The sequence below is a fragment of the Ascaphus truei genome, unplaced genomic scaffold, assembly GCF_040206685.1.
Source record: "Ascaphus truei isolate aAscTru1 unplaced genomic scaffold, aAscTru1.hap1 HAP1_SCAFFOLD_2206, whole genome shotgun sequence".
In the NCBI taxonomy this organism is placed as follows: domain Eukaryota; kingdom Metazoa; phylum Chordata; class Amphibia; order Anura; family Ascaphidae; genus Ascaphus; species Ascaphus truei.
The window spans coordinates 2,317-29,994 of record NW_027455121.1 but is presented as its reverse complement, the minus strand read 5'-3'; the positions used below and the strand labels follow the sequence as shown (position 1 = coordinate 29,994).

The following is a 27,678-nucleotide window of genomic DNA, read 5'->3' as shown; positions in this document are numbered from 1 at the left end:
CCATGTCCCATAGCTCCCTCCTGTCTGTGTCACTGTGTCACCCTGCGGGGGGAGGGACAGACTCCATGTCCCATAGCTCCCTCCTGTCTGTGTCACTGTGTCACCCTGCGGGGGGAGGGACAGACTCCATGTCCCATAGCTCCCTCCTGTCTGTGTCACCCTGCGGGGGGAGGGACAGACTCCATGTCCCATAGCTCCCTCCTGTCTGTGTCACTGTGTCACCCTGCGGGGGGAGGGACAGACTCCATGTCCCATAGCTCCCTCCTGTCTGTGTCACTGTGTCACCCTGCGGGGGGAGGGACAGACTCCATGTCCCATAGCTCCCTCCTGTCTGTGTCACTGTGTCACCCTGCGGGGGGAGGGACAGACTCCATGTCCCATAACTCCCTCCTGTCTGGGTCACTGTGTCACCCTGCGGTGGGAGGGACAGACTCCATGTCCCATAGCTTCCTCCTGTCTGTGTCACTGTGTCACCCTGCGGGGGGGGGGACAGACTCCATGTCCCATAGCTCCCTCCTGTCTGTGTGTCTGTGTCACTCTGCGGGGGGAGGGACAGACTCCATGTCCCATAGCTCCCTCCTGTCTGTGTCACTGTGTCACCCTGCGGGGGGAGGGACAGACTCCATGTCCCATAGCTCCCTCCTGCCTGTGTCACTCTGCGGGGGGAGGGACAGACTCCGTGTCCCATAGCTCCCTCCTGTCTGTGTCACTGTATCACCCTGCGGGGGGAGGGACAGACTCCATGTCCCATAGCTCCCTCCTGTCTGTGTCACCCTGCGGGGGGAGGGACAGACTCCATGTCCCATAGCTCCCTCCTGTCTGTGTCACTGTGTCACCCTGCGGGGGGAGGGACAGGCTCCATGTCCCATAGCTCCCTCCTGTCTGTGTCACTGTGTCACCCTGCGGGGGGAGGGACAGACTCCATGTCCCATAGTCCCTCCTGTCTGTGTCACTGTGTCACCCTGCGGGGGAGGGACAGACTCCATGTCCCATAGCTCCCTCCTGTCTGTGTCACTGTGTCACCCTGCGGGGGGAGGGACAGACTCCATGTCCCGTAGCTCCCTCCTGTGTGTGTCACTGTGTCACCCTGCGGGGGGAGGGACAGACTCCATGTCCCATAGCTCCCTCCTGTCTGTGTCACTGTGTCACCCTGCGGGGGGAGGGACAGACTCCATGTCCCATAGCTCCCTCCTGTCTGGGTCACTGTGTCGCCCTGCGGGGGGAGGGACAGACTCCGTGTCCCATAGCTCCCTCCTGTCTGTGTCACTGTGTCACCCTGCGGGGGGAGGGACAGGCTCCATGTCCCATAGCTTCCTCCTGTCTGTGTCACTGTGTCACCCTGCGGGGGGGGGGACAGACTCCATGTCCCATAGCTCCCTCCAGTCTGTGTCACTGTGTCACCCTGCGGGGGGAGGGACAGACTCCATGTCCCATAGCTCCCTCCTGTCTGTGTGTCTGTGTCACTCTGCGGGGGGAGGGACAGACTCCATGTCCCATAGCTCCCCCCTGTCTGTGTCACTGTGTCACCCTGCGGGGGGAGGGACAGACTCCATGTCCCATAGCTCCCTCCTGTCTGTGTCACTGTGTCACCCTGCGGGGGGAGGGACAGTCTCCATGTCCCATAGCTCCCTCCTGTCTGTGTCACCCTGCGGGGGGAGGGACAGACTCCATGTCCCATAGCTCCCTCCTGTCTGTGTCACTGTGTCACCCTGCGGGGGGAGGGACAGACTCCATGTCCCATAGCTCCCTCCTGTCTGTGTCACTGTGTCACCCTGCGGGGGGAGGGACAGACTCCATGTCCCATAGCTCCCTCCTGTCTGTGTGTCTGTGTCACCCTGCGGTGGGAGGGACAGACTCCATGTCCCATAGCTCCCTCCTGTCTGTGTCACTGTGTCACCCTGCGGGGGAGGGACAGACTCCGTGTCCCATAGCTCCCTCCTGTCTGTGTCACTGTGTCACCCTGCGGGGGGAGGGACAGACTCCGTGTCCCACAGCTCCCTCCTGTCTGTGTCACTGTGTCACTGTGTCACCCTGCGGGGGGAGGGACAGACTCCATGTCCCATAGCTCCCTCCTGTCTGTGTCACTGTGTCACCCTGCGGGGGGAGGGACAGACTCCGTGTCCCATAGCTCCCTCCTGTCTGTGTCACTGTGTCACCCTGCGGGGGGAGGGACAGACTCCGTGTCCCACAGCTCCCTCCTGTCTGTGTCACTGTGTCACTGTGTCACCCTGCGGGGGGAGGGACAGACTCCATGTCCCATAGCTCCCTCCTGTCTGTGTCACTGTGTCACCCTGCGGGGGGAGGGACAGACTCCATGTCCCATAGCTCCCCCCTGTCTGTATCACTGTGTCACCCTGCGGGGGGAGGGACAGACTCCATGTCCCATAGCTCCCTCCTGTCTGTGTCACTGTGTCACCCTGCGGGGGGAGGGACAGACTCCATGTCCCATAGCTCCCTCCTGTCTGTGTCACCCTGCGGGGGGAGGGACAGACTCCATGTCCCATAGCTCCCTCCTGTCTGTGTCACTGTGTCACCCTGCGGGGGGAGGGACAGACTCCATGTCCCATAGCTCCCTCCTGTCTGTGTCACTGTGTCACCCTGCGGGGGGAGGGACAGACTCCGTGTCCCATAGCTCCCTCCTGTCTGTGTCACTGTGTCACCCTGCGGGGGGAGGGACAGACTCCATGTCCCATAGCTCCCTCCTGTCTGTGTCACTGTGTCACCCTGCGGGGGGAGGGACAGACTCCATGTCCCATAGCTCCCTCCTGTCTGTGTCACCCTGCGGGGGGAAGGACAGACTCCGTGTCCCATAGCTCCCTCCTGTCTGTGTCACTGTGTCACCCTGCGGGGGGAGGGACAGACTCCATGTCCCATAGCTCCCTCCTGTCTGTGTCACTGTGTCACTGTGTCACCCTGCGGGGGGAGGGACAGACTCCATGTCCCATAGCTCCCTCCTGTCTGTGTCACTGTGTCACCCTGCGGGGGGAGGGACAGACTCCATGTCCCATAGCTCCCTCCTGTCTGTGTCACTGTGTCACTGTGTCACCCTGCGGGGGGAGGGACAGACTCCGTGTCCCATAGCTCCCTCCTGTCTGTGTCACTGTGTCACCCTGCGGGGGGAGGGACAGACTCCGTGTCCCATAGCTCCCTCCTGTCTGTGTCACTGTGTCACCCTGCGGGGGGAGGGACAGACTCCGTGTCCCATAGCTCCCTCCTGTCTGTGTCACTGTGTCACCCTGCGGGGGGAGGGACAGACTCCGTGTCCCATAGCTCCCTCCTGTCTGTGTCACTGTGTCACCCTGCGGGGGGAGGGACAGACTCCATGTCCCATAGCTCCCTCCTGTCTGTGTCACTGTGTCACCCTGCGGGGGGAGGGACAGACTCCGTGTCCCATAGCTCCCTCCTGTCTGTGTCACTGTGTCACCCTGCGGGGGGAGGGACAGACTCCGTGTCCCATAGCTCCCTCCTGTCTGTTTCACTGTGTCACCCTGCGGGGGGAGGGACAGACTCCATGTACCATAGCTCCCTCCTGTCTGTGTCACTGTGTCACCCTGCGGGGGGAGGGACAGACTCCGTGTCCCATAGCTCCCTCCTGTCTGTGTCACTGTGTCACCCTGCGGGGGGAGGGACAGACTCAATGTCCCATAGCTCCCTCCTGTCTGTGTCACTGTGTCACCCTGCGGGGGGAGGGACAGACTCCGTGTCCCATAGCTCCCTCCTGTCTGTGTCACTGTGTCACCCTGCGGGGGGAGGGACAGACTCCATGTCCCATAGCTCCCTCCTGTCTGTGTCACTGTGTCACCCTGCGGGGGGAGGGACAGACTCCGTGTCCCATAGCTCCCTCCTGTCTGTGTCACCCTGCGGGGGGAGGGACAGACTCCGTGTCCCATAGCTCCCTCCTGTCTGTGTCACTGTGTCACCCTGCGGGGGAGGGACAGACTCCATGTCCCATAGCTCCCTTCTGTCTGTGTCACTGTGTCACCCTGCGGGGGGAGGGACAGACTCCATGTCCCATAGCTCCCTTCTGTCTGTGTCACTGTGTCACCCTGCGGGGGGGAGGGACAGACTCCGTGTCCCATAGCTCCCTCCTGTCTGTGTCACTGTGTCACCCTGCGGGGGGGAGGGACAGACTCCGTATCCCATAGCTCCCCCTGTCTGTGTCACTGTCACCCTGCGGGGGGAGGGACAGACTCCGTGTCCCATAGCTCCCTCCTGTCTGTGTCACTGTGTCACCCTGCGGGGAGAGGGACAGACTCCATGTCCCATAGCTCCCTCCTGTCTGTGTCACTGTGTCACCCTGCGGGGGGAGGGACAGACTCCATGTCCCATAGCTCCCTCCTGTCTGTGTGTCTGTGTCACCCTGCGGTGGGAGGGACAGACTCCATGTCCCATAGCTCCCTCCTGTCTGTGTCACTGTGTCACCCTGCGGTGGGAGGGACAGACTCCATGTCCCATAGCTCCCTCCTGTCTGTGTCACTGTGTCACCCTGCGGGGGGAGGGACAGACTCCGTGTCCCATAGCTCCCTCCTGTCTGTGTCACTGTGTCACCCTGCGGGGGAGGGACAGACTCCGTGTCCCATAGCTCCCTCCTGTCTCTGTCACTGTGTCACCCTGCGGGGGGAGGGACAGACTCCATGTCCCATAGCTCCCTCCTGTCTGTATCACCCTGCTGGGGAGGGACAGACTCCATGTCCCATAGCTCCCTCCTGTCTGTGTCACTGTGTCACCCTGCGGGGGAGGGACAGACTCCGTGTCCCATAGCTCCCTCCTGTCTGTGTCACTGTGTCACCCTGCGGGGGGAGGGACAGACTCCGTGTCCCATAGCTCCCTCCTGTCTGTGTCACTGTGTCACCCTGCGGGGGAGGGACAGACTCCGTGTCCCATAGCTCCCTCCTGTCTCTGTCACTGTGTCACCCTGCGGGGGGAGGGACAGACTCCATGTCCCATAGCTCCCTCCTGTCTGTGTCACCCTGCTGGGGAGGGACAGACTCCGTGTCCCATAGCTCCCTCCTGTCTGTGTCACTGTGTCACCCTGCGGGGGGAGGGACAGACTCCATGTCCCATAGCTCCCTCCTGTCTGTGTCACCCTGCGGGGGGAGGGACAGACTCCATGTCCCATAGCTCCCTCCTGCCTGTGTCACTGTGTCACCCTGCGGGGGGAGGGACAGACTCCGTGTCCCATAGCTCCCTCCTGTCTGTGTCACTGTGTCACCCTGCGGGGGGAGGGACAGACTCCGTGTCCCATAGCTCCCTCCTGTCTGTGTCACTGTGTCACCCTGCGGGGGAGGGACAGACTCCGTGTCCCATAGCTCCCTCCTGTCTGTGTCACCCTGCGGGGGGAGGGACAGACTCCATGTCCCATAGCTCCCTCCTGTCTGTGTCACCCTGCGGGGGGAGGGACAGACTCCATGTCCCATAGCTCCCTCCTGTCTGTGTCACTGTGTCACCCTGCGGGGGGAGGGACAGACTCCGTGTCCCATAGCTCCCTCCTGTCTGTGTCACTGTGTCACCCTGCGGGGGGAGGGACAGACTCCATGTCCCATAGCTCCCTCCTGTCTGTGTCACTGTGTCACCCTGCGGGGGGAAGGACAGACTCCGTGTCCCATAGCTCCCTCCTGTCTGTGTCACTGTGTCACCCTGCGGGGGGAGGGACAGACTCCGTGTCCCATAGCTCCCTCCTGTCTGTGTCACTGTGTCACCCTGCGGGGGGAGGGACAGACTCCATGTCCCATAGCTCCCTCCTGTCTGTGTCACTGTGTCACCCTGCGGGGTGAGGGACAGACTCCATGTCCCATAGCTCCCTCCTGTCTGTGTGTCTGTGTCACCCTGCGGGGGGAGGGACAGACTCCGTGTCCCATAGCTCCCTCCTGTCTGTGTCACTGTGTCACCCTGCGGGGGGAGGGACAGACTCCGTGTCCCATAGCTCCCTCCTGTCTGTGTCACTGTGTCACCCTGCGGGGGAGGGACAGACTCCGTGTCCCATAGCTCCCTCCTGTCTCTGTCACTGTGTCACCCTGCGGGGGGAGGGACAGACTCCATGTCCCATAGCTCCCTCCTGTCTGTGTCACCCTGCTGGGGAGGGACAGACTCCATGTCCCATAGCTCCCTCCTGTCTGTGTCACTGTGTCACCCTGCGGGGGAGGGACAGACTCCGTGTCCCATAGCTCCCTCCTGTCTGTGTCACTGTGTCACCCTGCGGGGGGAGGGACAGACTCCGTGTCCCATAGCTCCCTCCTGTCTGTGTCACCCTGCGGGGGGAGGGACAGACTCCATGTCCCATAGCTCCCTCCTGTCTGTGTCACCCTGCGGGGGGAGGGACAGACTCCATGTCCCATAGCTCCCTCCTGTCTGTGTCACTGTGTCACCCTGCGGGGGGAGGGACAGACTCCGTGTCCCATAGCTCCCTCCTGTCTGTGTCACTGTGTCACCCTGTGGGGGGAGGGACAGACTCCATGTCCCATAGCTCCCTCCTGTCTGTGTCACTGTGTCACCCTGCGGGGGGAAGGACAGACTCCGTGTCCCATAGCTCCCTCCTGTCTGTGTCACCATGTCACCCTGCGGGGGAGGGACAGACTCCATGTCCCATAGCTCCCTCCTGTCTGTGTCACTGTGTCACCCTGCGGGGGGAGGGACAGACTCCGTGTCCCATAGCTCCCTCCTGTCTGTGTCACTGTGTCACCCTGCGGTGGGAGGGACAGACTCCATGTCCCATAGCTCCCTCCTGTCTGTGTCACTGTGTCACCCTGCGGTGGGAGGGACAGACTCCATGTCCCATAGCTCCCTCCTGTCTGTGTCACTGTGTCACCCTGCGGGGTGAGGGACAGACTCCATGTCCCATAGCTCCCTCCTGTCTGTGTCACTGTGTCACCCTGCGGGGGGAGGGACAGACTCCGTGTCCCATAGCTCCCTCCTGTCTGTGTCACTGTGTCACCCTGCGGGGGGAGGGACAGACTCCGTGTCCCATAGCTCCCTCCTGTCTGTGTCACTGTGTCACCCTGCGGGGGAGGGACAGACTCCGTGTCCCATAGCTCCCTCCTGTCTCTGTCACTGTGTCACCCTGCGGGGGGAGGGACAGACTCCATGTCCCATAGCTCCCTCCTGTCTGTGTCACCCTGCTGGGGAGGGACAGACTCCATGTCCCATAGCTCCCTCCTGTCTGTGTCACTGTGTCACCCTGCGGGGGAGGGACAGACTCCGTGTCCCATAGCTCCCTCCTGTCTGTGTCACTGTGTCACCCTGCGGGGGGAGGGACAGACTCCGTGTCCCATAGCTCCCTCCTGTCTGTGTCACCCTGCGGGGGGAGGGACAGACTCCATGTCCCATAGCTCCCTCCTGTCTGTGTCACCCTGCGGGGGGAGGGACAGACTCCATGTCCCATAGCTCCCTCCTGTCTGTGTCACTGTGTCACCCTGCGGGGGGAGGGACAGACTCCGTGTCCCATAGCTCCCTCCTGTCTGTGTCACTGTGTCACCCTGTGGGGGGAGGGACAGACTCCATGTCCCATAGCTCCCTCCTGTCTGTGTCACTGTGTCACCCTGCGGGGGGAAGGACAGACTCCGTGTCCCATAGCTCCCTCCTGTCTGTGTCACTGTGTCACCCTGCGGGGGGAGGGACAGACTCCGTGTCCCATAGCTCCCTCCTGTCTGTGTCACTGTGTCACCCTGCGGGGGGAGGGACAGACTCCATGTCCCATAGCTCCCTCCTGTCTGTGTCACTGTGTCACCCTGCGGGGTGAGGGACAGACTCCATGTCCCATAGCTCCCTCCTGTCTGTGTGTCTGTGTCACCCTGCGGTGGGAGGGACAGACTCCATGTCCCATAGCTCCCTCCTGTCTGTGTCACTGTGTCACCCTGCGGTGGGAGGGACAGACTCCATGTCCCATAGCTCCCTCCTGTCTGTGTCACTGTGTCACCCTGCGGGGTGAGGGACAGACTCCATGTCCCATAGCTCCCTCCTGTCTGTGTCACTGTGTCACCCTGCGGGGGGAGGGACAGACTCCGTGTCCCATAGCTCCCTCCTGTCTGTGTCACTGTGTCACCCTGCGGGGGGAGGGACAGACTCCGTGTCCCATAGCTCCCTCCTGTCTGTGTCACTGTGTCACCCTGCGGGGGAGGGACAGACTCCGTGTCCCATAGCTCCCTCCTGTCTCTGTCACTGTGTCACCCTGCGGGGGGAGGGACAGACTCCATGTCCCATAGCTCCCTCCTGTCTGTGTCACCCTGCTGGGGAGGGACAGACTCCATGTCCCATAGCTCCCTCCTGTCTGTGTCACTGTGTCACCCTGCGGGGGAGGGACAGACTCCGTGTCCCATAGCTCCCTCCTGTCTGTGTCACTGTGTCACCCTGCGGGGGGAGGGACAGACTCCGTGTCCCATAGCTCCCTCCTGTCTGTGTCACTGTGTCACCCTGCGGGGGGAGGGACAGACTCCGTGTCCCATAGCTCCCTCCTGTCTGTGTCACTGTGTCACCCTGCGGGGGAGGGACAGACTCCGTGTCCCATAGCTCCCTCCTGTCTCTGTCACTGTGTCACCCTGCGGGGGGAGGGACAGACTCCATGTCCCATAGCTCCCTCCTGTCTGTGTCACCCTGCGGGGGGAGGGACAGACTCCATGTCCCATAGCTCCCTCCTGCCTGTGTCACTGTGTCACCCCCGCCGGGGGGAGGGACAGACTCCGTGTCCCATAGCTCCCTCCTGTCTGTGTCACTGTGTCACCCTGCGGGGGGAGGGACAGACTCCGTGTCCCATACCTCCCTCCTGTCTGTGTCACTGTGTCACCCTGCGGGGGAGGGACAGACTCCGTGTCCCATAGCTCCCTCCTGTCTCTGTCACTGTGTCACCCTGCGGGGGGAGGGACAGACTCCATGTCCCATAGCTCCCTCCTGTCTGTGTCACCCTGCGGGGGGAGGGACAGACTCCATGTCCCATAGCTCCCTCCTGTCTGTGTCACCCTGCGGGGGGAGGGACAGACTCCATGTCCCATAGCTCCCTCCTGTCTGTGTCACTGTGTCACCCTGCGGGGGGAGGGACAGACTCCGTGTCCCATAGCTCCCTCCTGTCTGTGTCACTGTGTCACCCTGCGGGGGGAGGGACAGACTCCATGTCCCATAGCTCCCTCCTGTCTGTGTCACTGTGTCACCCTGCGGGGGGAAGGACAGACTCCGTGTCCCATAGCTCCCTCCTGTCTGTGTCACTGTGTCACCCTGCGGGGGGAGGGACAGACTCCGTGTCCCATAGCTCCCTCCTGTCTGTGTCACTGTGTCACCCTGCGGGGGGAGGGACAGACTCCATGTCCCATAGCTCCCTCCTGTCTGTGTCACTGTGTCACCCTGCGGGGTGAGGGACAGACTCCGTGTCCCATAGCTCCCTCCTGTCTGTGTCACTGTGTCACCCTGCGGGGGGAGGGACAGACTCCGTGTCCCATAGCTCCCTCCTGTCTGTGTCACTGTGTCACCCTGCGGGGGGAGGGACAGACTCCGTGTCCCATAGCTCCCTCCTGTCTGTGTCACTGTGTCACCCTGCGGGGGAGGGACAGACTCCGTGTCCCATAGCTCCCTCCTGTCTCTGTCACTGTGTCACCCTGCGGGGGGAGGGACAGACTCCATGTCCCATAGCTCCCTCCTGTCTGTGTCACCCTGCTGGGGAGGGACAGACTCCGTGTCCCACAGCTCCCTCCTGTCTGTGTCACTGTGTCACCCTGCGGGGGGAGGGACAGACTCCATGTCCCATAGCTCCCTCCTGTCTGTGTCACCCTGCGGGGGGAGGGACAGACTCCATGTCCCATAGCTCCCTCCTGCCTGTGTCACTGTGTCACCCTGCGGGGGGAGGGACAGACTCCGTGTCCCATAGCTCCCTCCTGTCTGTGTCACTGTGTCACCCTGCGGGGGGAGGGACAGACTCCGTGTCCCATAGCTCCCTCCTGTCTGTGTCACTGTGTCACCCTGCGGGGGAGGGACAGACTCCGTGTCCCATAGCTCCCTCCTGTCTCTGTCACTGTGTCACCCTGCGGGGGGAGGGACAGACTCCATGTCCCATAGCTCCCTCCTGTCTGTGTCACCCTGCGGGGGGAGGGACAGACTCCATGTCCCATAGCTCCCTCCTGTCTGTGTCACCCTGCAGGGGGGAGGGACAGACTCCATGTCCCATAGCTCCCTCCTGTCTGTGTCACTGTGTCACCCTGCGGGGGGAGGGACAGACTCCGTGTCCCATAGCTCCCTCCTGTCTGTGTCACTGTGTCACCCTGCGGGGGGAGGGACAGACTCCATGTCCCATAGCTCCCTCCTGTCTGTGTCACTGTGTCACCCTGCGGGGGGAAGGACAGACTCCGTGTCCCATAGCTCCCTCCTGTCTGTGTCACTGTGTCACCCTGCGGGGGGAGGGACAGACTCCGTGTCCCATAGCTCCCTCCTGTCTGTGTCACTGTGTCACCCTGCGGGGGGAGGGACAGACTCCATGTCCCATAGCTCCCTCCTGTCTGTGTCACTGTGTCACCCTGCGGGGTGAGGGACAGACTCCATGTCCCATAGCTCCCTCCTGTCTGTGTCACTGTGTCACCCTGCGGGGGGAGGGACAGACTCCATGTCCCATAGCTCCCTCCTGTCTGTGTGTCTGTGTCACCCTGCGGTGGGAGGGACAGACTCCATGTCCCATAGCTCCCTCCTGTCTGTGTCACTGTGTCACCCTGCGGTGGGAGGGACAGACTCCATGTCCCATAGCTCCCTCCTGTCTGTGTCACTGTGTCACCCTGCGGGGGGAGGGACAGACTCCGTGTCCCATAGCTCCCTCCTGTCTGTGTCACTGTGTCACCCTGCGGGGTGAGGGACAGACTCCATGTCCCATAGCTCCCTCCTGTCTGTGTCACTGTGTCACCCTGCGGGGGGGAGGGACAGACTCCGTGTCCCATAGCTCCCTCCTGTCTGTGTCACTGTGTCACCCTGCGGGGGAGGGACAGACTCCGTGTCCCATAGCTCCCTCCTGTCTCTGTCACTGTGTCACCCTGCGGGGGGAGGGACAGACTCCATGTCCCATAGCTCCCTCCTGTCTGTGTCACCCTGCTGGGGAGGGACAGACTCCATGTCCCATAGCTCCCTCCTGTCTGTGTCACTGTGTCACCCTGCGGGGGGAGGGACAGACTCCATGTCCCATAGCTCCCTCCTGTCTGTGTGTCTGTGTCACCCTGCGGTGGGAGGGACAGACTCCATGTCCCATAGCTCCCTCCTGTCTGTGTCACTGTGTCACCCTGCGGTGGGAGGGACAGACTCCATGTCCCATAGCTCCCTCCTGTCTGTGTCACTGTGTCACCCTGCGGGGGGGAGGGACAGACTCCGTGTCCCATAGCTCCCTCCTGTCTGTGTCACTGTGTCACCCTGCGGGGGGAGGGACAGACTCCATGTCCCATAGCTCCCTCCTGTCTGTGTCACTGTGTCACCCTGCGGGGGGAGGGACAGACTCCGTGTCCCATAGCTCCCTCCTGTCTGTGTCACTGTGTCACCCTGCGGGGGGAGGGACAGACTCCGTGTCCCATAGCTCCCTCCTGTCTGTGTCACTGTGTCACCCTGCGGGGGGAGGGACAGACTCCGTGTCCCATAGCTCCCTCCTGTCTGTGTCACTGTGTCACCCTGCGGGGGAGGGACAGACTCCGTGTCCCATAGCTCCCTCCTGTCTGTGTCACCCTGCTGGGGAGGGACAGACTCCATGTCCCATAGCTCCCTCCTGTCTGTGTCACTGTGTCACCCTGCGGGGGAGGGACAGACTCCGTGTCCCATAGCTCCCTCCTGTCTGTGTCACTGTGTCACCCTGCGGGGGGAGGGACAGACTCCGTGTCCCATAGCTCCCTCCTGTCTGTGTCACTGTGTCACCCTGCGGGGGGAGGGACAGACTCCGTGTCCCATAGCTCCCTCCTGTCTGTGTCACTGTGTCACCCTGCGGGGGAGGGACAGACTCCGTGTCCCATAGCTCCCTCCTGTCTCTGTCACTGTGTCACCCTGCGGGGGGAGGGACAGACTCCATGTCCCATAGCTCCCTCCTGTCTGTGTCACCCTGCTGGGGAGGGACAGACTCCGTGTCCCACAGCTCCCTCCTGTCTGTGTCACTGTGTCACCCTGCGGGGGGAGGGACAGACTCCATGTCCCATAGCTCCCTCCTGTCTGTGTCACCCTGCGGGGGGAGGGACAGACTCCATGTCCCATAGCTCCCTCCTGCCTGTGTCACTGTGTCACCCTGCGGGGGGAGGGACAGACTCCGTGTCCCATAGCTCCCTCCTGTCTGTGTCACTGTGTCACCCTGCGGGGGGAGGGACAGACTCCGTGTCCCATAGCTCCCTCCTGTCTGTGTCACTGTGTCACCCTGCGGGGGAGGGACAGACTCCGTGTCCCATAGCTCCCTCCTGTCTGTGTCACTGTGTCACCCTGCGGGGGGAGGGACAGACTCCGTGTCCCATAGCTCCCTCCTGTCTGTGTCACTGTGTCACCCTGCGGGGGGAGGGACAGACTCCATGTCCCATAGCTCCCTCCTGTCTGTGTCACTGTGTCACCCTGCGGGGGGAGGGACAGACTCCGTGTCCCATAGCTCCCTCCTGTCTGTGTCACTGTGTCACCCTGCGGGGGGAGGGACAGACTCCGTGTCCCATAGCTCCCTCCTGTCTGTTTCACTGTGTCACCCTGCGGGGGGAGGGACAGACTACATGTACCATAGCTCCCTCCTGTCTGTGTCACTGTGTCACCCTGCGGGGGGAGGGACAGACTCCGTGTCCCATAGCTCCCTCCTGTCTGTGTCACTGTGTCACCCTGCGGGGGGAGGGACAGACTCAATGTCCCATAGCTCCCTCCTGTCTGTGTCACTGTGTCACCCTGCGGGGGGAGGGACAGACTCCGTGTCCCATAGCTCCCTCCTGTCTGTGTCACTGTGTCACCCTGCGGGGGGAGGGACAGACTCCATGTCCCATAGCTCCCTCCTGTCTGTGTCACTGTGTCACCCTGCGGGGGGAGGGACAGACTCCGTGTCCCATAGCTCCCTCCTGTCTGTGTCACCCTGCGGGGGGAGGGACAGACTCCGTGTCCCATAGCTCCCTCCTGTCTGTGTCACTGTGTCACCCTGCGGGGGAGGGACAGACTCCATGTCCCATAGCTCCCTTCTGTCTGTGTCACTGTGTCACCCTGCGGGGGGAGGGACAGACTCCATGTCCCATAGCTCCCTTCTGTCTGTGTCACTGTGTCACCCTGCGGGGGGGAGGGACAGACTCCGTGTCCCATAGCTCCCTCCTGTCTGTGTCACTGTGTCACCCTGCGGGGGGGAGGGACAGACTCCGTATCCCATAGCTCCCCCTGTCTGTGTCACTGTCACCCTGCGGGGGGAGGGACAGACTCCGTGTCCCATAGCTCCCTCCTGTCTGTGTCACTGTGTCACCCTGCGGGGAGAGGGACAGACTCCATGTCCCATAGCTCCCTCCTGTCTGTGTCACTGTGTCACCCTGCGGGGGGAGGGACAGACTCCATGTCCCATAGCTCCCTCCTGTCTGTGTGTCTGTGTCACCCTGCGGTGGGAGGGACAGACTCCATGTCCCATAGCTCCCTCCTGTCTGTGTCACTGTGTCACCCTGCGGTGGGAGGGACAGACTCCATGTCCCATAGCTCCCTCCTGTCTGTGTCACTGTGTCACCCTGCGGGGGGAGGGACAGACTCCGTGTCCCATAGCTCCCTCCTGTCTGTGTCACTGTGTCACCCTGCGGGGGAGGGACAGACTCCGTGTCCCATAGCTCCCTCCTGTCTCTGTCACTGTGTCACCCTGCGGGGGGAGGGACAGACTCCATGTCCCATAGCTCCCTCCTGTCTGTATCACCCTGCTGGGGAGGGACAGACTCCATGTCCCATAGCTCCCTCCTGTCTGTGTCACTGTGTCACCCTGCGGGGGAGGGACAGACTCCGTGTCCCATAGCTCCCTCCTGTCTGTGTCACTGTGTCACCCTGCGGGGGGAGGGACAGACTCCGTGTCCCATAGCTCCCTCCTGTCTGTGTCACTGTGTCACCCTGCGGGGGAGGGACAGACTCCGTGTCCCATAGCTCCCTCCTGTCTCTGTCACTGTGTCACCCTGCGGGGGGAGGGACAGACTCCATGTCCCATAGCTCCCTCCTGTCTGTGTCACCCTGCAGGGGAGGGACAGACTCCGTGTCCCATAGCTCCCTCCTGTCTGTGTCACTGTGTCACCCTGCGGGGGGAGGGACAGACTCCATGTCCCATAGCTCCCTCCTGTCTGTGTCACCCTGCGGGGGGAGGGACAGACTCCATGTCCCATAGCTCCCTCCTGCCTGTGTCACTGTGTCACCCTGCGGGGGGAGGGACAGACTCCGTGTCCCATAGCTCCCTCCTGTCTGTGTCACTGTGTCACCCTGCGGGGGGAGGGACAGACTCCGTGTCCCATAGCTCCCTCCTGTCTGTGTCACTGTGTCACCCTGCGGGGGAGGGACAGACTCCGTGTCCCATAGCTCCCTCCTGTCTGTGTCACCCTGCGGGGGGAGGGACAGACTCCATGTCCCATAGCTCCCTCCTGTCTGTGTCACCCTGCGGGGGGAGGGACAGACTCCATGTCCCATAGCTCCCTCCTGTCTGTGTCACTGTGTCACCCTGCGGGGGGAGGGACAGACTCCGTGTCCCATAGCTCCCTCCTGTCTGTGTCACTGTGTCACCCTGCGGGGGGAGGGACAGACTCCATGTCCCATAGCTCCCTCCTGTCTGTGTCACTGTGTCACCCTGCGGGGGGAAGGACAGACTCCGTGTCCCATAGCTCCCTCCTGTCTGTGTCACTGTGTCACCCTGCGGGGGGAGGGACAGACTCCGTGTCCCATAGCTCCCTCCTGTCTGTGTCACTGTGTCACCCTGCGGGGGGAGGGACAGACTCCATGTCCCATAGCTCCCTCCTGTCTGTGTCACTGTGTCACCCTGCGGGGTGAGGGACAGACTCCATGTCCCATAGCTCCCTCCTGTCTGTGTGTCTGTGTCACCCTGCGGTGGGAGGGACAGACTCCATGTCCCATAGCTCCCTCCTGTCTGTGTCACTGTGTCACCCTGCGGTGGGAGGGACAGACTCCATGTCCCATAGCTCCCTCCTGTCTGTGTCACTGTGTCACCCTGCGGGGTGAGGGACAGACTCCATGTCCCATAGCTCCCTCCTGTCTGTGTCACTGTGTCACCCTGCGGGGGGAGGGACAGACTCCGTGTCCCATAGCTCCCTCCTGTCTGTGTCACTGTGTCACCCTGCGGGGGGAGGGACAGACTCCGTGTCCCATAGCTCCCTCCTGTCTGTGTCACTGTGTCACCCTGCGGGGGAGGGACAGACTCCGTGTCCCATAGCTCCCTCCTGTCTCTGTCACTGTGTCACCCTGCGGGGGGAGGGACAGACTCCATGTCCCATAGCTCCCTCCTGTCTGTGTCACCCTGCTGGGGAGGGACAGACTCCATGTCCCATAGCTCCCTCCTGTCTGTGTCACTGTGTCACCCTGCGGGGGAGGGACAGACTCCGTGTCCCATAGCTCCCTCCTGTCTGTGTCACTGTGTCACCCTGCGGGGGGAGGGACAGACTCCGTGTCCCATAGCTCCCTCCTGTCTGTGTCACCCTGCGGGGGGAGGGACAGACTCCATGTCCCATAGCTCCCTCCTGTCTGTGTCACCCTGCGGGGGGAGGGACAGACTCCATGTCCCATAGCTCCCTCCTGTCTGTGTCACTGTGTCACCCTGCGGGGGGAGGGACAGACTCCGTGTCCCATAGCTCCCTCCTGTCTGTGTCACTGTGTCACCCTGTGGGGGGAGGGACAGACTCCATGTCCCATAGCTCCCTCCTGTCTGTGTCACTGTGTCACCCTGCGGGGGGAAGGACAGACTCCGTGTCCCATAGCTCCCTCCTGTCTGTGTCACTGTGTCACCCTGCGGGGGGAGGGACAGACTCCGTGTCCCATAGCTCCCTCCTGTCTGTGTCACTGTGTCACCCTGCGGGGGGAGGGACAGACTCCATGTCCCATAGCTCCCTCCTGTCTGTGTCACTGTGTCACCCTGCGGGGTGAGGGACAGACTCCATGTCCCATAGCTCCCTCCTGTCTGTGTGTCTGTGTCACCCTGCGGTGGGAGGGACAGACTCCATGTCCCATAGCTCCCTCCTGTCTGTGTCACTGTGTCACCCTGCGGTGGGAGGGACAGACTCCATGTCCCATAGCTCCCTCCTGTCTGTGTCACTGTGTCACCCTGCGGGGGGAGGGACAGACTCCATGTCCCATATCTCCCTCCTGTCTGTGTCACTGTGTCACCCTGCGGGGGGAGGGACAGACTCCATGTCCCATAGCTCCCTCCTGTCTGTGTCACTGTGTCACCCTGCGGGGTGAGGGACAGACTCCATGTCCCATAGCTCCCTCCTGTCTGTGTCACTGTGTCACCCTGCGGGGGGAGGGACAGACTCCGTGTCCCATAGCTCCCTCCTGTCTGTGTCACTGTGTCACCCTGCGGGGGGAGGGACAGACTCCGTGTCCCATAGCTCCCTCCTGTCTGTGTCACTGTGTCACCCTGCGGGGGAGGGACAGACTCCGTGTCCCATAGCTCCCTCCTGTCTCTGTCACTGTGTCACCCTGCGGGGGGAGGGACAGACTCCATGTCCCATAGCTCCCTCCTGTCTGTGTCACCCTGCTGGGGAGGGACAGACTCCATGTCCCATAGCTCCCTCCTGTCTGTGTCACTGTGTCACCCTGCGGGGGAGGGACAGACTCCGTGTCCCATAGCTCCCTCCTGTCTGTGTCACTGTGTCACCCTGCGGGGGGAGGGACAGACTCCGTGTCCCATAGCTCCCTCCTGTCTGTGTCACCCTGCGGGGGGAGGGACAGACTCCATGTCCCATAGCTCCCTCCTGTCTGTGTCACCCTGCGGGGGGAGGGACAGACTCCATGTCCCATAGCTCCCTCCTGTCTGTGTCACTGTGTCACCCTGCGGGGGGAGGGACAGACTCCGTGTCCCATAGCTCCCTCCTGTCTGTGTCACTGTGTCACCCTGTGGGGGGAGGGACAGACTCCATGTCCCATAGCTCCCTCCTGTCTGTGTCACTGTGTCACCCTGCGGGGGGAAGGACAGACTCCGTGTCCCATAGCTCCCTCCTGTCTGTGTCACTGTGTCACCCTGCGGGGGGAGGGACAGACTCCGTGTCCCATAGCTCCCTCCTGTCTGTGTCACTGTGTCACCCTGCGGGGGGAGGGACAGACTCCATGTCCCATAGCTCCCTCCTGTCTGTGTCACTGTGTCACCCTGCGGGGTGAGGGACAGACTCCATGTCCCATAGCTCCCTCCTGTCTGTGTGTCTGTGTCACCCTGCGGTGGGAGGGACAGACTCCATGTCCCATAGCTCCCTCCTGTCTGTGTCACTGTGTCACCCTGCGGTGGGAGGGACAGACTCCATGTCCCATAGCTCCCTCCTGTCTGTGTCACTGTGTCACCCTGCGGGGTGAGGGACAGACTCCATGTCCCATAGCTCCCTCCTGTCTGTGTCACTGTGTCACCCTGCGGGGGGAGGGACAGACTCCGTGTCCCATAGCTCCCTCCTGTCTGTGTCACTGTGTCACCCTGCGGGGGGAGGGACAGACTCCGTGTCCCATAGCTCCCTCCTGTCTGTGTCACTGTGTCACCCTGCGGGGGAGGGACAGACTCCGTGTCCCATAGCTCCCTCCTGTCTCTGTCACTGTGTCACCCTGCGGGGGGAGGGACAGACTCCATGTCCCATAGCTCCCTCCTGTCTGTGTCACCCTGCTGGGGAGGGACAGACTCCATGTCCCATAGCTCCCTCCTGTCTGTGTCACTGTGTCACCCTGCGGGGGAGGGACAGACTCCGTGTCCCATAGCTCCCTCCTGTCTGTGTCACTGTGTCACCCTGCGGGGGGAGGGACAGACTCCGTGTCCCATAGCTCCCTCCTGTCTGTGTCACTGTGTCACCCTGCGGGGGGAGGGACAGACTCCGTGTCCCATAGCTCCCTCCTGTCTGTGTCACTGTGTCACCCTGCGGGGGAGGGACAGACTCCGTGTCCCATAGCTCCCTCCTGTCTCTGTCACTGTGTCACCCTGCGGGGGGAGGGACAGACTCCATGTCCCATAGCTCCCTCCTGTCTGTGTCACCCTGCTGGGGAGGGACAGACTCCGTGTCCCACAGCTCCCTCCTGTCTGTGTCACTGTGTCACCCTGCGGGGGGAGGGACAGACTCCATGTCCCATAGCTCCCTCCTGTCTGTGTCACCCTGCGGGGGGAGGGACAGACTCCATGTCCCATAGCTCCCTCCTGCCTGTGTCACTGTGTCACCCTGCGGGGGGAGGGACAGACTCCGTGTCCCATAGCTCCCTCCTGTCTGTGTCACTGTGTCACCCTGCGGGGGGAGGGACAGACTCCGTGTCCCATACCTCCCTCCTGTCTGTGTCACTGTGTCACCCTGCGGGGGAGGGACAGACTCCGTGTCCCATAGCTCCCTCCTGTCTCTGTCACTGTGTCACCCTGCGGGGGGAGGGACAGACTCCATGTCCCATAGCTCCCTCCTGTCTGTGTCACCCTGCGGGGGGAGGGACAGACTCCATGTCCCATAGCTCCCTCCTGTCTGTGTCACCCTGCGGGGGGAGGGACAGACTCCATGTCCCATAGCTCCCTCCTGTCTGTGTCACTGTGTCACCCTGCGGGGGGAGGGACAGACTCCGTGTCCCATAGCTCCCTCCTGTCTGTGTCACTGTGTCACCCTGCGGGGGGAGGGACAGACTCCATGTCCCATAGCTCCCTCCTGTCTGTGTCACTGTGTCACCCTGCGGGGGGAAGGACAGACTCCGTGTCCCATAGCTCCCTCCTGTCTGTGTCACTGTGTCACCCTGCGGGGGGAGGGACAGACTCCGTGTCCCATAGCTCCCTCCTGTCTGTGTCACTGTGTCACCCTGCGGGGGGAGGGACAGACTCCATGTCCCATAGCTCCCTCCTGTCTGTGTCACTGTGTCACCCTGCGGGGTGAGGGACAGACTCCGTGTCCCATAGCTCCCTCCTGTCTGTGTCACTGTGTCACCCTGCGGGGGGAGGGACAGACTCCGTGTCCCATAGCTCCCTCCTGTCTGTGTCACTGTGTCACCCTGCGGGGGGAGGGACAGACTCCGTGTCCCATAGCTCCCTCCTGTCTGTGTCACTGTGTCACCCTGCGGGGGAGGGACAGACTCCGTGTCCCATAGCTCCCTCCTGTCTCTGTCACTGTGTCACCCTGCGGGGGGAGGGACAGACTCCATGTCCCATAGCTCCCTCCTGTCTGTGTCACCCTGCTGGGGAGGGACAGACTCCGTGTCCCACAGCTCCCTCCTGTCTGTGTCACTGTGTCACCCTGCGGGGGGAGGGACAGACTCCATGTCCCATAGCTCCCTCCTGTCTGTGTCACCCTGCGGGGGGAGGGACAGACTCCATGTCCCATAGCTCCCTCCTGCCTGTGTCACTGTGTCACCCTGCGGGGGGAGGGACAGACTCCGTGTCCCATAGCTCCCTCCTGTCTGTGTCACTGTGTCACCCTGCGGGGGGAGGGACAGACTCCGTGTCCCATAGCTCCCTCCTGTCTGTGTCACTGTGTCACCCTGCGGGGGAGGGACAGACTCCGTGTCCCATAGCTCCCTCCTGTCTCTGTCACTGTGTCACCCTGCGGGGGGAGGGACAGACTCCATGTCCCATAGCTCCCTCCTGTCTGTGTCACCCTGCGGGGGGAGGGACAGACTCCATGTCCCATAGCTCCCTCCTGTCTGTGTCACCCTGCAGGGGGGAGGGACAGACTCCATGTCCCATAGCTCCCTCCTGTCTGTGTCACTGTGTCACCCTGCGGGGGGAGGGACAGACTCCGTGTCCCATAGCTCCCTCCTGTCTGTGTCACTGTGTCACCCTGCGGGGGGAGGGACAGACTCCATGTCCCATAGCTCCCTCCTGTCTGTGTCACTGTGTCACCCTGCGGGGGGAGGGACAGACTCCATGTCCCATAGCTCCCTCCTGTCTGTGTCACTGTGTCACCCTGCGGGGGGAAGGACAGACTCCGTGTCCCATAGCTCCCTCCTGTCTGTGTCACTGTGTCACCCTGCGGGGGGAGGGACAGACTCCGTGTCCCATAGCTCCCTCCTGTCTGTGTCACTGTGTCACCCTGCGGGGGGAGGGACAGACTCCATGTCCCATAGCTCCCTCCTGTCTGTGTCACTGTGTCACCCTGCGGGGTGAGGGACAGACTCCATGTCCCATAGCTCCCTCCTGTCTGTGTCACTGTGTCACCCTGCGGGGGGAGGGACAGACTCCATGTCCCATAGCTCCCTCCTGTCTGTGTGTCTGTGTCACCCTGCGGTGGGAAGGACAGACTCCATGTCCCATAGCTCCCTCCTGTCTGTGTCACTGTGTCACCCTGCGGTGGGAGGGACAGACTCCATGTCCCATAGCTCCCTCCTGTCTGTGTCACTGTGTCACCCTGCGGGGGGAGGGACAGACTCCGTGTCCCATAGCTCCCTCCTGTCTGTGTCACTGTGTCACCCTGCGGGGTGAGGGACAGACTCCATGTCCCATAGCTCCCTCCTGTCTGTGTCACTGTGTCACCCTGCGGGGGGGAGGGACAGACTCCGTGTCCCATAGCTCCCTCCTGTCTGTGTCACTGTGTCACCCTGCGGGGGAGGGACAGACTCCGTGTCCCATAGCTCCCTCCTGTCTCTGTCACTGTGTCACCCTGCGGGGGGAGGGACAGACTCCATGTCCCATAGCTCCCTCCTGTCTGTGTCACCCTGCTGGGGAGGGACAGACTCCATGTCCCATAGCTCCCTCCTGTCTGTGTCACTGTGTCACCCTGCGGGGGAGGGACAGACTCCGTGTCCCATAGCTCCCTCCTGTCTGTGTCACTGTGTCACCCTGCGGGGGGAGGGACAGACTCCGTGTCCCATAGCTCCCTCCTGTCTGTGTCACTGTGTCACCCTGCGGGGGGAGGGACAGACTCCATGTCCCATAGCTCCCTCCTGTCTGTGTCACTGTGTCACCCTGCGGGGGGAAGGACAGACTCCGTGTCCCATAGCTCCCTCCTGTCTGTGTCACTGTGTCACCCTGCGGGGGGAGGGACAGACTCCGTGTCCCATAGCTCCCTCCTGTCTGTGTCACTGTGTCACCCTGCGGGGGGAGGGACAGACTCCATGTCCCATAGCTCCCTCCTGTCTGTGTCACTGTGTCACCCTGCGGGGTGAGGGACAGACTCCATGTCCCATAGCTCCCTCCTGTCTGTGTCACTGTGTCACCCTGCGGGGGGAGGGACAGACTCCATGTCCCATAGCTCCCTCCTGTCTGTGTGTCTGTGTCACCCTGCGGTGGGAGGGACAGACTCCATGTCCCATAGCTCCCTCCTGTCTGTGTCACTGTGTCACCCTGCGGTGGGAGGGACAGACTCCATGTCCCATAGCTCCCTCCTGTCTGTGTCACTGTGTCACCCTGCGGGGGGGAGGGACAGACTCCGTGTCCCATAGCTCCCCCTGTCTGTGTCACTGTGTCACCCTGCGGGGGGAGGGACAGACTCCATGTCCCATAGCTCCCTCCTGTCTGTGTCACTGTGTCACCCTGCGGGGGGAGGGACAGACTCCGTGTCCCATAGCTCCCTCCTGTCTGTGTCACTGTGTCACCCTGCGGGGGGAGGGACAGACTCCGTGTCCCATAGCTCCCTCCTGTCTGTGTCACTGTGTCACCCTGCGGGGGGAGGGACAGACTCCGTGTCCCATAGCTCCCTCCTGTCTGTGTCACTGTGTCACCCTGCGGGGGAGGGACAGACTCCGTGTCCCATAGCTCCCTCCTGTCTGTGTCACCCTGCTGGGGAGGGACAGACTCCATGTCCCATAGCTCCCTCCTGTCTGTGTCACTGTGTCACCCTGCGGGGGAGGGACAGACTCCGTGTCCCATAGCTCCCTCCTGTCTGTGTCACTGTGTCACCCTGCGGGGGGAGGGACAGACTCCGTGTCCCATAGCTCCCTCCTGTCTGTGTCACTGTGTCACCCTGCGGGGGGAGGGACAGACTCCGTGTCCCATAGCTCCCTCCTGTCTGTGTCACTGTGTCACCCTGCGGGGGAGGGACAGACTCCGTGTCCCATAGCTCCCTCCTGTCTCTGTCACTGTGTCACCCTGCGGGGGGAGGGACAGACTCCATGTCCCATAGCTCCCTCCTGTCTGTGTCACCCTGCTGGGGAGGGACAGACTCCGTGTCCCACAGCTCCCTCCTGTCTGTGTCACTGTGTCACCCTGCGGGGGGAGGGACAGACTCCATGTCCCATAGCTCCCTCCTGTCTGTGTCACCCTGCGGGGGGAGGGACAGACTCCATGTCCCATAGCTCCCTCCTGCCTGTGTCACTGTGTCACCCTGCGGGGGGAGGGACAGACTCCGTGTCCCATAGCTCCCTCCTGTCTGTGTCACTGTGTCACCCTGCGGGGGGAGGGACAGACTCCGTGTCCCATAGCTCCCTCCTGTCTGTGTCACTGTGTCACCCTGCGGGGGAGGGACAGACTCCGTGTCCCATAGCTCCCTCCTGTCTCTGTCACTGTGTCACCCTGCGGGGGGAGGGACAGACTCCATGTCCCATAGCTCCCTCCTGTCTGTGTCACCCTGCGGGGGGAGGGACAGACTCCATGTCCCATAGCTCCCTCCTGTCTGTGTCACCCTGCGGGGGGAGGGACAGACTCCATGTCCCATAGCTCCCTCCTGTCTGTGTCACTGTGTCACCCTGCGGGGGGAGGGACAGACTCCGTGTCCCATAGCTCCCTCCTGTCTGTGTCACTGTGTCACCCTGCGGGGGGAGGGACAGACTCCATGTCCCATAGCTCCCTCCTGTCTGTGTCACTGTGTCACCCTGCGGGGGGAAGGACAGACTCCGTGTCCCATAGCTCCCTCCTGTCTGTGTCACTGTGTCACCCTGCGGGGGGAGGGACAGACTCCGTGTCCCATAGCTCCCTCCTGTCTGTGTCACTGTGTCACCCTGCGGGGGGAGGGACAGACTCCATGTCCCATAGCTCCCTCCTGTCTGTGTCACTGTGTCACCCTGCGGGGTGAGGGACAGACTCCATGTCCCATAGCTCCCTCCTGTCTGTGTCACTGTGTCACCCTGCGGGGGGAGGGACAGACTCCATGTCCCATAGCTCCCTCCTGTCTGTGTCACTGTGTCACCCTGCGGGGGGAGGGACAGACTCCATGTCCCATAGCTCCCTCCTGTCTGTGTCACTGTGTCACCCTGCGGGGGGAGGGACAGACTCCATGTCCCATAGCTCCCTCCTGTCTGTGTCACCCTGCGGGGGGAGGGACAGACTCCATGTCCCATAGCTCCCTCCTGTCTGTGTCACTGTGTCACCCTGCGGGGGGAGGGACAGACTCCGTGTCCCATAGCTCCCTCCTGTCTGTGTCACCCTGCGGGGGGAGGGACAGACTCCATGTCCCATAGCTCCCTCCTGTCTGTGTCACTGTGTCACCCTGCGGGGGGAGGGACAGACTCCATGTCCCATAGCTCCCTCCTGTCTGTGTCACTGTGTCACCCTGCGGGGGGGAGGGACAGACTCCGTGTCCCATAGCTCCCTCCTGTCTGTGTCACTGTGTCACCCTGCGGGGGGAGGGACAGACTCCGTGTCCCATAGCTCCCTCCTGTCTGTGTCACCCTGCGGGGGGAGGGACAGACTCCATGTCCCATAGCTCCCTCCTGTCTGTGTCACTGTGTCACCCTGCGGGGGGAGGGACAGACTCCATGTCCCATAGCTCCCTCCTGTCTGTGTCACTGTGTCACCCTGCGGGGGGAGGGACAGACTCCATGTCCCATAGCTCCCTCCTGTCTGTGTCACTGCGTCACCCTGCGGGGGGAGGGACAGACTCCATGTCCCATAGCTCCCTCCTGTCTGTGTCACTGTGTCACCCTGCGGGGGGAGGGACAGACTCCATGTCCCATAGCTCCCTCCTGTCTGTGTCACTGTGTCACTGTCACTCTCTATCATTAGGAGGGACACTCGGGGAACGTGGAAGTTGGAACAGACGGAGCCGGTGGCTGGAAATTACTATCCTGTGAACAGCCGGATTTATATCAAAGTGAGGAAAGGTTAAGGGAGCGACGCTCTGCAGGCCTCTGGCTGGGAGAGGTGGGGGGGTATAAGGGAGCGACGCTCTGCAGGCCTCTGGCAGGGAGAAGGGAGCGACGCTCTGCAGGCCTCTGGCAGGGAGAAGGGAGCGACGCTCTGCAGGCCTCTGGCAGGGAGAAGGGAGCGACGCTCTGCAGGCCTCTGGCAGGGAGAAGGGAGCGACGCTCTGCAGGCCTCTGGCAGGGAGAAGGGAGCGACGCTCTGCAGGCCTCTGGCAGGGAGAAGGGAGCGACGCTCTGCAGGCCTCTGGCAGGGAGAAGGGAGCGACGCTCTGCAGGTCTCTGGCAGGGAGAAGGGAGCGACGCTCTGCAGGCCTCTGGCAGGGAGAAGGGAGCGACGCTCTGCAGGTCTCTGGCAGGGAGAAGGGAGCGACGCTCTGCAGGTCTCTGGCAGGGAGAGGGGTGTAAGGGAGCGACGCTCTGCAGGTCTCTGGCAGGGAGAGGGGGGGTGTAAGGGAGCGACACTCTGCAGGTCTCTGGCGGGGGGAATGTGTGTGTAAGAGAGCGATGCTCTGCGGGAGCGTGTAAGGGAGCGATGCTCTGCGGAGGGAGGGAGTGTGTTTGTAAGGGAGCGATGCTGTGCGGAGTGTGTGTGTGTAAGGAAGCGACGCTCTGCGGGGGAGTGTGTGTAAGGCAGCAATGCTCTGTGGGGGAGTGTGAGGGAGCGACGCTCTGCGGGGGAGTGTGTGTGTGTAAGGGAGCGACGCTCTGCGGGGGGAGTGTGTGTGTAAGGGAGCGACGCTCTGCGGGGGAGTGTGTGTGTGTGTAAGGGAGCGACGCTCTGCGGGGGAGTGTGAGGGAGCGACGCTCTGCGGGGGAGTGTAAGGAGCGACGCTCTGCGGGGGAGTGTAAGGGAGCGACGCTCTGCGGGGGAGTGTGTGTGTGAGGGAGCGACGCTCTGCGGGGGAGTGTGTGTGTGAGGGAGCGACGCTCTGCGGAGGGAGTGCGTGTGTAAGGGAGCGACGCTCTGCGGGGGAGTGTGTGTGTAAGGCAGCAACGCTCTGCGGGGGAGTGTGTGTGTAAGGGAGCGACGCTCTGCGGGGGAGTGTGTGTGTAAGGGAGCGACGCTCTGCGGGGGAGTGTGTGTGAGGGAGCGACGCTCTGCGGAGGGAGTGTGTGTATAAGGGAGCGATGCTCTGCGGGGGAGTGTGTGTGTGTAAGGGAGCGACGCTCTGCGGGGTCTGACTCTCCCCTCTCAGGATAGGGATGTGCAGCTCACGGTTCTCACGGATCGCTTGCAGGGCGGCGCCAGTATCACAGACGGGTCCCTGGCGGGGGAAGGGGGGTGTAAGGGAGCGACGCTCTGCGGGGGGAGTGTGTGTGTAAGGGAGCGACGCTCTGCGGGGGGAGTGTGTGTGTAAGGGAGCGACGCTCTGCGGGGGAGTGTGTGTGTAAGGGAGCGACGCTCTGCGGGGGAGTGTGTGTGTAAGGGAGCGACGCTCTGCGGGGGAGTGTGTGTGTGTAAGGGAGCGACGCTCTGCGGGGGAGTGTGTGTGTGTGTAAGGGAGCGACGCTCTGCGGGGGGGTGTGTGTAAGGGAGCGACGCTCTGCGGGGGAGTGTGTGTGTAAGGGAGCGACGCTCTGCGGGGGAGTGTGTGTAAGGGAGCGACGCTCTGCGGGGGAGTGTGTGTGTAAGGGAGCGACGCTCTGCGGGGGAGTGTGTGTGTGTAAGGGAGCGACGCTCTGCGGGGGAGTGTGTGTGTGTGTAAGGGAGCGACACTCTGCGGGGGAGTGTGTGTGTGTGTAAGGGAGCGACACTCTGCGGGGGAGTGTGTGTGTGTGTAAGGGAGCGACGCTCTACGGGGGGGGTGTGTGTGTAAGGGAGCGACGCTCTACGGGGGGGGGGGTGTGTGTGTAAGGGAGCGACGCTCTGCGGGGTGAGTGTAAGGGAGCGACGCTCTGCGGGGGGAGTCTGTACGGGAGCGACGCTCTGCGGGGGGAGTGTGTGTGTGTGTGTAAGGGAGCGACGCTCTGCGGGGGAGTGTGTGTGTAAGGGAGCGACGCTCTGCGGGGGAGTGTGAGGGAGCGACGCTCTGCGGGGGGAGTGTGTGTGTGTAAGGGAGTGACGCTCTGCGGGGGGAGTGTGTGTGTGTGTGTAAGGGAACGACGCTCTGCGTGGGAGTGTGTGTGTGTAAGGGAGCGACGCTCTGCGGGGGAGTGTGTGAGGGAGCGATGCTCTGCGGGGGAGCGTGTGTAAGGGAGCGATGCTCTGCGGGGGAGTGTGAGGGAGCGATGCTCTGCGGGGTCTGACTCTCTCCCCTCTCAGGATAGGGATGTGCAGCTCACGGTTCTCACGGATCGCTCGCAGGGCGGCGCCAGTATCACAGACGGGTCGCTGGAGCTGATGGTGAGTTTTAGGCAAGAAGGGAGAATGTATAGAGCTACTCCGCATCATTATATAGCGCAGCGTGTTCATTACCAGGGTGTAGATACTCAGTATCACTGTACGCCTCCCCCCCAGGTGCACCGGCGCCTCCTGTACGATGATAACCGCGGGGTGGGGGAGGCACTGCTGGAGTCGGGTGCTCATGGCGAGGGGATCGTGGTGAGGGGGAGACACCTGGTTCTGCTGGACACCCCCCGGGGGGCTGCGGATCTGCACCGCACGCTGGCTCTGCAGGAGTACCTGTCACCCCAAATTATCCTCGCCCAAGGAGCGGGCGTGCCCTACACCCAGGCCCGGAGCCCCCAGAAACAGGTGAGAGGGGGGAGGCTGGCACTGCCGCTGCCCGCGCTGTACCTGTGCTGTGTATACATGGCATGGTGTAGTAGTGTGTATGAGGGGGAGGCTGGCACTGCCGCTGCCCGCGCTGTACCTGTGCTGTGTATACATGGCATGGTGTAGTAGTGTGAGAGGGGAGGCTGGCACTGCCGCTGCCCGCGCTGTACCTGTGCTGTGTATACATGGCATGGTGTAGTAGTGTGTGTGGGGGAGGCTGGCACTGCCGCTGCCCGCGCTGTACCTGTGCTGTGTATACATGGCATGGTGTAGTAGTGTGTGTGAGGGGGAGGCTGGCACTGCCGCTGCCCGCGCTGTACCTGTGCTGTGTATACATGGCATGGTGTGGTAGTGTGTGTGTGTGTGTGTGTGGGAGGCTGGCACTGCCGCTGCCCGCGCTGTACCTGTGCTGTGTATACATGGCATGGTGTAGTAGTGTGTGTGAGGGGGAGGCTGGCACTGCCGCTGCCCGCGCTGTACCTGTGCTGTGTATACATGGCATGGTGTAGTAGTGTGTGAGGGGGAGGCTGGCACTGCCGCTGCCCGCGCTGTACCTGTGCTGTGTATACATGGCATGGTGTAGTAGTGTGTGTGAGGGGGAGGCTGGCACTGCCGCTGCCCGCGCTGTACCTGTGCTGTGTATACATGGCATGGTGTAGTAGTGTGTGTGAGGGGGAGGCTGGCACTGCCGCTGCCCGCACTGTACCTGTGCTGTGTATACATGGCATGGTGTAGTAGAGTGTGTGAGGGGGAGGCTGGCACTGCCGCTGCCCGCGCTGTAGCTGTGCTGTGTATACATTGCATGGTGTAGTAGTGTGTGTGAG

At 62.5% G+C, this 27,678-nt stretch overlaps 1 long non-coding RNA gene across 1 annotated transcript in view; it reads left to right on the top strand.

Moving 5' to 3' along the window:
• The window catches only part of LOC142477620 (uncharacterized), a 31,317-nt gene extending 4,467 nt beyond the window's left edge, over window positions 1–26,850 (top strand). Inside the window, exons 2-4 of the long non-coding RNA XR_012792547.1 lie at window positions 23,999–24,086; window positions 26,402–26,482; window positions 26,597–26,850. This is a non-coding gene — a long non-coding RNA (uncharacterized LOC142477620). The remainder of the gene's footprint in view (window positions 1–23,998; window positions 24,087–26,401; window positions 26,483–26,596) is intronic.
• The last annotated feature ends 828 nt before the right edge of the window (window positions 26,851–27,678 follow it).